Source organism: Zophobas morio, unplaced genomic scaffold (genome assembly GCF_036711695.1).
Source record: "Zophobas morio isolate AGI-343-1 ecotype UQ-CSIRO unplaced genomic scaffold, CSIRO_AGI_Zmor_V1 ptg000009l, whole genome shotgun sequence".
Taxonomy (NCBI): Eukaryota; Metazoa; Arthropoda; class Insecta; order Coleoptera; family Tenebrionidae; genus Zophobas; species Zophobas morio.
The window spans coordinates 10,019,087-10,030,568 of record NW_026972114.1 but is presented as its reverse complement, the minus strand read 5'-3'; the positions used below and the strand labels follow the sequence as shown (position 1 = coordinate 10,030,568).

Genomic DNA, 11,482 nt, shown 5'->3' with positions numbered 1-11,482 from the left:
GGTCCCGTTTCCGTCTGTTTTTCTATCTGTCTGCATCTATTTTTATTAAGCCGATACTCTCCTAAACTCCGAAAAATTTTTATGAAAAAATTTGTTACTTAATTCAACTCCAGACTGTGTGATGTCAAATGCGCATCTGTAGAGCACTGAATAGTTATAATTTTTGGATGAATCTTGGCCACGAAAAATTAAATTGTTATAAAATTAAGTATACTAACGTTTTTTTTTTGTAAAAACATCAACAACTGAGTTAAAGGGGTGTAGTTGCTTTAAAAATAAAAATAACAAAATGTACGACTATTTTTCATTTAGTTTTTATCTCTACGCATAAAAAGCTTATAAATTAGAAACTCTATCACCATGTTGCATAAATCGTATTCGCGATACGATCTTTCATATATCTCCTATAGAAACAGACTTTTTTCTCAGAATAAATCAGAAAGTATACATTTTGAGTGGGATAAATAACATTAGTGCAATGTTAATTCTTGCAACTAACTAATAACAATAATATTACGAATGGAGAATAATCAAAGGATCGTTTATTCGAAGAAATAATAATCGAAACGTGGTTACAAAGTTAATTTGGTTTGATAATTTTTTTACTTTCCAAGTGTAACCGAACAATAACAACCTTCAATTTGACAAACGTTTGTGTGGTAAATGTTATTTAAATTTTGTAAAATAACATACTCCCGTACTTGTGGTTTATGAATCAAAATCAAAATTATACAACATTTTACAATTTATCCAATGCCGAAAATTATCATCAACACGGCAAATCGCTAATCAAAATTTGTTACTTATTTCCCTTAAAAACTTGATGAAATCATCTCAAAATTTTAGTAAAATTGTCATTACAAAATTTTGTTATGAAAAAATTCACTAGAAATACGGCATAGCATGTTTCAACAATTTATACCATTCTTTATTGTAACTTATAGGAATTATCTTTAATTTTGACAAACTTTTTTATGGTAAATGTTATTTAAATTTTGTAAAATAACATATACTCCCGTACTTGTGGTTTATGAATCAAAATCAAAATTATACAACATTTTACAATTTATCGAATGCCGAAAATTATCATCAACACGCCAAATCGCTAATCAAAATTTGTTACTTATTTCCCTTAAAAACTTGATGAAATCATCTCAAAATTTTAGTAAAATTGTCATTACAAAATTTTGTTATGAATAAATTCACTAGAAATACGGCATAGCATGTTTCAACAATTTATACATTTCTTTATTGTAACTTATAGGAATTATCTTTAATTATAAAATCAATTTTTATATTTTTTTGAAGAAGGATTTGTTGGAATGTACTTTTCAGGACGTTCTGTCTAAGTAACCTTAGACTATTTTTTTTTAATATATTTATTTTGCTGTTAGTTTTTATTTTTCTTTTTTATTAAGTTGACAGAATATGTCAAAAAAATATGGAAGCTGTGTCTGCAGCATAAAATAAAAATAAATGTTTGACGTCGGCATGTTATCCAAGCATTAGTGTCCTGATGAAATGGTTTAAGTGGCGATAGCGGCTGTTTTTTAAACAACCTGTGTTGTACATAATTTATTGAAAGATTAACTACCGCTGCAATTTGCCATGGCCCTGAACTAGAACAACTCGTCCAGACTCCCCTCTACTGCCCACTGAGTGACATAGATTTTTTGACGATTGCGTTTGAGACGTCACACATTTGGCTCTTCCCTGACAACACATACTTGCCGCCACCTCCGCGCATTCCCTCCCCGTTGCCCCGCCGAAACAAAGACGCACCCCCTTTCCACCCCACTTTTTCGCCGCCTTTAATTACCCCCTCGTGCAGCGCCTGCAAGTGCATTTAGTTTTAAGCAGTGAACTCCTAAAATAACTATGGTAAAAAATCAATAAGTGCAGTAGCGGCGGTGCCGGCAGAAACACACACATACACAGAAATAGGGCCGCTTCGTATACCTACAGCGAGCATGTGTGTGTATATCAGGACATAAGAGTGTCAAGGTCGGACTTGGATATGCACCACATGCACCTCAACTGCAATTGCACCAATGCAACAGTGCGCTCTTGCTACTAACGCGCGTAAAACATTTTTTTCGTTCGTCGGTTGATTTTTCTTTAGGTGTTGGCAGTGTTTGAGAATAACAGTTGGCTCAGTGCGGGGCCCGGGGTGAGACGGAGGAGAGGTACGTTCATGCACTTTTACAGTACGTTTGTTTTGTCTCGTGTAAATGGGACTTAGGACAACGTGATGGATTTATGTCACTTTGTGTTGATCTGTGCGATTACTTTCAACTTATATGGGTCGAGTTTTTAGCGTTAGGTGGTTAAGGTTACGACTTTGCATTCTTCGCGATTGCAGCCAACTAGACATCTACATGTGTTTTTAATTAATGGTATTCGAAACGCGAGAGTGCCGTTTCTAAGGTTATCGATGCAGTGAGCGCACCTCGGCATTAATGTGACGCGATAAACTTCCGAAAATTTATTTTTGACCTACAGCTACCATACGTCAAACCTGTTTGTTTTGGTTTCCGGATATTTAATTGACTTTAAGTATGGTTTAAATTCAACTGGTTTGCAGTTTGTTATGATTCTGTTGGGATTTTAACACGATTTTTGCTAATGTGGCTGTGGAACTTACAATGTTCCGGTTTTTTCGACAGCTGCTTTCTGCCACCGTTTGGGTGCGAACACAATGGAGCTGAAGTCTTATTTGTGGTCCCTTTTGTAGCAGAAGCAGAGATGAATACGTAATAAAGAATCTTTTTGTAGGTTTTTTACGATTTCCCATAAATTCTGTCGACAGTTAAATAAATAAAGCACGATATTCGCGATATTGTTATCAAGTGTTAATTGCTTATAATTTAGCGATGCTATTATTGGTTTTGACGAACGTAGGTCGAAAATATAAATTCGTATTTAATCAACTTTTTTTACGAAACGAGTTATATTGGTTTCCAAATTTTAACATTTTTAATAAAATAAAATAAATTTTACGCTATCAGTTTGACATTAATTAACATGAAATTTATCTTTAACTGTTGAATTAGTAAGACGACATGCGTTCAGCGATGCACAGCCAGCTCTAAACCTTAAACTAGTTGAATGCCTGCTAGTATTTGTTGCCCATATGTTTATCGATTTGGAATGAACGTGTTTTGAACTACGTAGGTGTATTTGTAGCTTTGTTGTTTTCAAATAATTCGGCCTTGCAAAATTTGGTACTAAACGATTTAATTTATCTTTTACAAAATAAAGAACCGACATTGTTGTACAATTTAAACTTTTAGTGTTATAAACGAATACAAAAATGCAGGTTTTTGTTTTCAAATTTTTGTCATTTGCTTGTTGCCTCTTTACTTGCAGGTAAGTGTTTGTTAAAAATTTTTTGCAAACGTAATCTTCAAACCTATCAATTTGGAAGTTTTGTTTTTATCATGACGGTTTTCTGTTTCCGTGAAATTGTCTGCGATTATATTAGACAATAATTTTCGAAACTGATGAACCGGCTAATATAAATTTGTGTTTCTAGGATAAAATGGTGCCTTACAGGAAAGTGTAAAACTTTGATTTTTGCAAAGAAAGTTTATAGAGTAGAAAAAATTTTGGAGAACGAAAATAAGTTAGTAGTTTGAATATTTGAGCCAGTTCATTTATTATTATTACAAAAAATAGCACTATGCAAACCTAGTTTATTCGTTTGTAGTCTAAAATCATGAAAAAACATCTCAAAAAAGTATACAGGGTGAGTCACTAAGCGCACGGTCCTCGATATCTCCTTAATTATTAGAAATAGAAGGAAAAGTCAAAGTCCCGAGCTGAGTGGTTCTTTGAAGAATATACTTAATTTTTTTTTTAACTATACAAGTGTTCTATTTTTACAGCGTAACACACCACTTAGTTTTTTTTTTAATGAAACACCCTATATCTTTTTAAATATATTCTTCTTAGGTTTGACAACTATTTCGCTTTTTTTCAAATGGAATAACTGTATTCTATTACTGTATCTTACCCTATTTTTTCTCCTCTTCTTCTAAGATGTCGATGGGTCTCTTAAAAAAATAAAAATCGCAGTAACTATCAACTTTAAATATAGAAAAATTTGCAAAAAAAAATTGGTCTAAAGAGTTTAGACAGTACTTCCCTCGCTGTGGGAAACATGACAAATGCATGCCTATTATGTTTTTTTTCTCATTACATTTTTGTAGCGGGACAATTAAAAAAAAAAATGCGATGACGTCATCAACATTTTTGCAAGAACACATATATCAGTTTGGATAGATGTAGTGTAATACTAAAAATAAAAGTACTGCATTCCCAAATTTTCGGGAAAATGAATTAGGTCGTCTTGAATATTGGTTTATAATCAATAAAATAACGAAACAGTTTACTCACGTATGCCTCGTGTATTAGCAGAGGCGACTCAAAATCATTTATGTATATCTAAGCATTCTTAATTTGAGACAACAAGCGGTAACACTTGTTGAGATTGTACACGTGAGAGTCAAATTGAGACACTGCAAACAATACCGATGGTCGCCCAGACTTTTTTATTGCTTAGACTTCCGCTTGTTATATAAAACATTGGATTTTATTTTAATTTTTGATGATATAATTCACAACTGGTTGATTATAACTTGGTTATACCACATTCTAGGAACCTAGTCAACGCAACAAAACAAATGCACGTCTGAACTGCATGTAAATGTTAATAACCGCGCTACGCCTATGTTTCAAACGAGTTTTTACTTAACAAAATTTTGTTTCTATCAAATTGGGTTGATGCAATGTAATACTAATAATAACAGTGTTATATCTCCAAATTTTCGAAAAAATAGAGTGCACTATTCCTGATTTAATCAATAAAATAAATTGACTCATTCATTAATTTTTTTGAGCGACTTGTTAAGCAAATCTAAAAAATATGAATGGAATGGTAAATCACAAGTACAGACTCATCATATTTTGTACATTTTAGATAGGATATATTCAGCAAAATTTTGGGGTGACGAGGTGACGTCATCATTTTGAGCAAATGTATTTTGATTAAAAATTTTCCATGCTTATGATAACTGTAAAACATCTCCAAGACTTTAAAGCATTCGATTTTGTAGTTCCTGATTAAATAAATAAAATATATTCACGCATTCATTAATTTTTTTGAGCCACGCTGTATACGCAAATCTAAAAAATATGAATGGAATGATAAATTACAAGTACAGATTCATCATATTTTCTACATTTTAGATAGGATTTGTTCGGCAAACTTTTGAGGTGACGTCATCAATTTTTTGGAGGGGACAAGTAAATATATTTTGAATAAAAATTTGTCATGTTTATCATAAGTGTAAATCATCTGCAAGATCTCAAAGCATTCGGTTTTGTAGTTTCTGATTAAATAAATAAAATATATATACGCACTCATTAATTTTTTTGAGTCACCCTGTATACGCAAATCCAAAAAATATGAATGGAATGATAAATCACAAGTACAGACTCATCATATTTTGTACATTTTGGATATGATTTATTCGGCAAACTTTTGAGGTGACGTCATCAATTTTTTGGAGGGGTAAATATATTTTGAATAAAAATTTGTCATGTTTATCATAATGTTATTATTTTTTTAATGCATATTTACTTTGACTTGCAATGTCACTTAATTATATCATTCTTGCTATGCTTACGCATCCTAAACCTCAGAAGCACGAATCACCCATGTTTATCATAAGTGTAAATCATTTATAAGATTTCAAAGCATTCGGTTTTGCAGATTCCAAATTAAATTGCAAAATGTTGTTTCATAATTTTGATTTTTTTTTCAAAAATCAGACGGACGGACTGACAGACAGACGGAGAGTCAAAATAAGTTAGTAGTTTACAAAATTTGAGCCACTGCTTTTATTATTATTACAAAAAATAACACTATACAAACCTAGTTTATTCTTTTGTAGTCTAAAATCATGAAAAAACTTCTCAAAGAAGAATATACAGGGTGGGTCACTAAGTGCGCGGTCCTCGATACCTCGTTAATTAGTTGAATGGTTCTTTGAGGACTATACTTAATTTTGTTTAACTATACACGCGTAACACACAACTTAGTTCTTTTTTTAATGAAACACCCTATATATTTTTTAAATATTTTGACTGACCTCTTCTTAGGTTTAACAATTAGGGTTTACTTTTAAAATTCATGATTCCAATTTCCTTGAAATTTTTTAACAATGGAAGGGTTTACAAAAAATCGCAGTACGTTATTTTTAAAGTCTGTCTCACAATTTTTGTGAAAGGTTAAATAAAGACCAAATTTTGATATACAGATTTTTTATAAAAAGTCTAAAATTTTACATTTTTCAAATACATATCGATATTTCAGTTTTTTCAAAAGGAATACCTGTATTTTATTACTGTATCTTACTCTAGTTTTTTGATATAGGGTGTTCTGTTTGAGAAAGCTGAAATATCGATATTTCAAATTCTTTAAAAACAAAACATTTAGAGGTAAAAATAGAGTGTAGCCCTCAAAGGAACGTCAACTGCGGTCTGTGAGTTTTTTTCTTTTTAATTAATGAGATATGACTAGTGACTCACCCTGTATAATAAAACTGAAATTATTTTTTTCCATAAGTACTGCAAGTTGTCATTTTACCACTGATTCTTACAAAAAATCAGTTGGGGCTATTTTAACCTTAACTCCAGTTTAAAAATTAAAACTCATTGAACTCATTAAATATGTTTCATTATTTAGGAGTTATACTTGTATTTATATTTTTAAAACATACCTGAATAAATTCTTTTTTCGAAAATTGTACAAATTTTCTGCAATATGGCAATCTTTTCCTTTTCTTAAATAACTACTAATCGGTTGCTAAGAAAAAACATTGATCTGGGTTCAACTTCGACTTCATTTTAACTTTAAATTTTACTACCACTAGGTAGCTTTTGTTAAAGTTTAATATTAAAATAAGAAACACAGTTTTTATTTTATTATGAAAACAGACACGATGGCGTCAGATTCTGAGTAATAATTAAGAGTATTAATTCTGAAACAAAAGTTAAAAGTTGTAAGTGTCTAATATTACGATATTATTTATAGCTCTGTTATTTGTAACTTTTTTAAATTTTTCTCTGTTCTCCTTTTTTTGAAATGATGCAAGTAATTGAGTTTTTTTATTTTAAAAATCGCCAAAAATTATAAACATCGTAGTTTATTTTAAAATTATGCGTAGTCTCCATGTAAGTGCTCGACGTTTAAAAACATATCTTTGTGGCATTTTCATAAATAAGATTTCTGTCATATAATGTGCAGTTTCACACAAAAGGTTAATTTGAGTTTTGTTTCTTAACACTCCCTTTCCACCTGTAATATATGTTCCTGACATTTAACGTGACTTAACCCTTTTCGACCATCTTTTCTTAGTGCACATTTCTTGAATTGCTTATTATTTCAAAACTAATTTTCTGCTTCTTCAGTTACACGACAAAAAGATTTTTTGCTATCTACTATTCTCGTTGAGATCTAAGTAAAAATAATTGCAATATACTTATATCAACGGAACCTACCACAAGAAAAACAACTACGGTTGGTTAGGTAATAAATTACTTTTATACTTGAACTATTCTGCAGATCTTTTCATCTGTTGCCTAACGTTACGTCGAACTAGACTTCACTACTTCCCCACTGTACCTTACTTTAAAATTTTCGTTGTAATATTACATTTTTTTAGACGTTTCGTCTCCGCGTAGGTCTTCGTCAGCTATGGGCCGCCACACCCGTCCGCCATTTGCCGAAACCGTGATTTTCGTTATCTCATTAAAAATTTCCGCCCGTTAAGGACAAATCTAAATGCGGAAGTGCATGTTGTTTTCGCGAACGGATGTAGATTCGGCCGACATTCGTATTAACTAAACAACACACGAAATAAACATGTCTGCAATAATAATAATACTCTTCCACTCGATCCGGCGTTGTTATAAAAAAAATTCAAGCACCCTCCGGCACTGCGTCTGGTGGTTTTTATTATTTGACATGATGCAGTTGTTATTTTTCCCTTTGTTGCGAGAAGGGTATTTTACATGAATTTTTCAGATCACTAAATTAATTTTTACAATAATTGCTCGCTTTGTTGTCGGTGATTTGATGTCCTTTTGTGGGAAACGCTAAACGGCAAATGCATGGTATTTACATTTGTATTTTTTGCAGTGTTTGTTTAAAAAATTGAATTTATTGTTTCTGTGTGCGTTTTTGATATGGAGCCCTCGGGTCAAAATCAATTAATAATGGAAAACGGAACGGTTGAAATATTAAGAGGGAAATAAACACATCGTAACGGTTAAATTACAAAGGTAATAAACATAAATATCGGTAAAGAACACAATTTGCATCATCGGCCTAATGAAATCGTAATAATAAAATCAATGAATGGATGTGTGACATGAGAATGGGTGATTTTTGAAACTTTAATTACTAATGGCGCACGTACGAGTTTAATAAATGTTAATAAAATAGTTTTTAGGTTAAACGCGGCGATAAACGAGAACGAAGACTGCAAACTTGAACCTGTATTTTATAGATTCACGTCAGGTGTATGAAACTATAAATTTTTTATTATGGAATCGTCAACAGCTGTCAAAGTGGGAATTATTTATTTTTAAATGTGGATGAAATATATGACACTTTAAATTGCGTTTAGCCTAATTTACATTTTATGTGACGTTTTAATTATTTGTAATGATTTTCTTTAACTGCGAGAACGAATGAATACTAACCAGCAGCTGAAATAGACCATTTTAACGAAAAATATCAGAAAAACGACCATAAGGAAATTTTCTTTTGTATTATAAAAATATCGACAAATTTCGAAGATTCCGGTTGTATTAATTAAACTCTCAATAATCTGAGGTCGAGTTCAGCTTGGAATCTCAAAATTTTCAAAGGAAATATTAACAGGCGTATTTTCATCGCCACAAGTCATAAAATTGGGTTAATTAAAATTAATTAATTTTCTGGAAGCACAAGCTTACTGGTGATATCAAACTTTAATGCTTTATCTACTTTTAAATTATGAGTGAATTTTTATCTGCGAAGATTGTACTGAAAGTTAGCCCGGAAATAGCAGAAAAGTGGAATCTTTTTGAAATTTAGTGTTTCATGATCTAAAAGTTTACAATACGTTTTTGTTAATGAATAAATATTTGGTGTTTGCCGTAGTGTGTATATTAAAAACTATGTCATCTTTCATTCCTTATTGAGCTACTGTACATACATTATAATAACGAGGTTGAGAATCTAGTATAAAATAGCTGTTTTTGCAAGGATACAGTTATCTAACTATAAAACTTCATTAGATCTAATATTGTGAAAGTTAAATAAAATCTTCTCGATTTTCTTATCAAGATGATATCTATATACATATTATTTTTTAATACTCATCTTCTCATTCATTCCTTGTTTTGTAAAACAATAAATGCGCAATGAGCCTTTATAAACAGGGCTCCTGCATATTGTAGATCCAGTAGACCACATACAGCCACAAAAAACATCGCTACAATTTTCTAATTTTTCACTCAAATTTGTTGTACGCCAACGTGTTTCTCGATTCTTGTTTATAGTAATCCTAGCCGTCATGTCTCACGTCTGACACGTATCTGAGGCGTGTTCGCCTAACGGAAAATAGCCGAACTAATCTCAAATATCGAGACGTCAGCTGCATTCGGACGAAGTAAACCTTTTAGGTATTCTTCACCGTTTTATTCAGCATACGAAATAGAATATAATAAGATGTTATTGTGAAAGGTGTACAACAAATTGTGTTGTGTTTATTGTTGTTTATGCGATTTGTTTTCAAGGTTTTTTCTTAACAAGTGTTTATTTCTTGTTTACACCGAAAAATGAACTTACAGATATGTACAAAAATTTACCTTATTTAATTATTAGATCCGTAACTTTTTTTGTTACTGTCTTGGTGCTTGCCTAGCAAGTTTTTTGTAATTTTCTTATTTAAACTATGTCTTATCAAACATTACTCGGCTGTTGATTTATTTTCAGTCACAACAACGCCATGTAGAAGTGTTTTGAAATTTCTTAAAAATTCAGCAGACATGAACAGTTTTGTTGCTTTTCTTATAAAAACTGCTTCGTCTGCAAGACTTGTCAAAGACGACGTTTCCTGTGATCTTCGAATTATACAAGAAACTTTAATTCAGTACACAACTCCGGCGATTAAGCGATTGTGACGACAATTGAATTTTGATTTGTTTTACTCTGTTTCCATAAATCTGATTACGAACTTGTAAAATGTGTCAACAAGTACACGCTTCCAAATGACCAAAAATCAACAGGTTGGTATGTGTTCATTTTCGGATGAAATAAAGCTTTTAACGTAAATAAATAAATACCGGTAATGCGATACATACACGAGGCACTTTGGTAACTTCAGACCCTCCAATTTTAATGGTCATGATATTTGCCGATATTTTTACGTTCCGGGTTGTAGCTAAGAGAAGTACAGAAGAAGAATTTTCTCTATTAGTTTTATGGTTTCTGGGCTGTTTGATGACATTATAGCAAAATATTATTAAATGAATTCATGTCAGATGTATTTTTATTTGATAACATAATCGACTTGTTGAAATTTATAAAAATATATTAATTACATCTTTATTAAAAAATGCGACCTGATATGCGGTATTTGTTTTCTTCGATATTATATTTTTTTAATTTTTAAAATTGTTATGTTTATTATAAGCCGTCAAAAATGTTGACGATTTAATGCAGAGTTTATTGTTATAAGGTTAAATATTTTAACAAAGAAGCTCGTAATGAAGATAATCAAACAGATCTTTAAGAGGGTCGGTTTTTTGCTTGAAGTAGGTATAATATGATTTGCTCCACATAACATCCACATATAATTATATTTATTTAAAGCTCAGGTTTTTAAGGTTTCAAGTGTCTCGGTTTTCTCACATTTTTCAAGTTTCTGTCGTTTTTAGTAGCTTATGCTACTTAATTTGGTCAAATTGTTAAAATTTCTGGAATTTTCCAATTTAAAAATCCTTTAATTTTTTTTAAATTGCTACTAATATTTCTCAGTTTTCTAAAAATCCTCAAGTTTGTCAAAGATACAAAGTTTCTGACGTTTCTAAAATTTTCAATTTCGTCAAAGGTTTTTAAGGCTCAATTTTTTAAGATTTCAAGTTTTTCACCTTTTTCAAGTGTCTCGGGTTCCTCACATTTTTTAAGTTTCTAAAGTTTTGCAAGTTTCACAGGTTTGTCAAGTTCCTTATCTTTCTTAATTTGGTCAAATTGTTCAAATTTCTGGAATTTTCTAGTTTAAAAACCCTCTATTTTTTTTTAAATTGCTACGAATGCTTCTCAATTTTCTAAAATTCCTCAAGTTTGTTAAACATATATGAAGTTTATAAACTTTTCAAAAATTTTCAATTTTGTGGAGTTTTTAATGCTCAAAATTTTAAGGTT

General features: G+C 31.1%; 1 protein-coding gene across 1 annotated transcript in view; it reads left to right on the top strand.

The window, feature by feature from the left end:
- The first annotated feature begins 2,129 nt into the window (after positions 1-2,129).
- The window catches only part of Eip93f (Ecdysone-induced protein 93F), a 156,979-nt gene continuing 147,626 nt past the window's right edge, over positions 2,130-11,482 (top strand). Inside the window, exon 1 of the mRNA XM_064051558.1 lies at positions 2,130-2,186. The gene's annotated coding sequence lies outside the window, so the exon portion shown is untranslated. The remainder of the gene's footprint in view (positions 2,187-11,482) is intronic.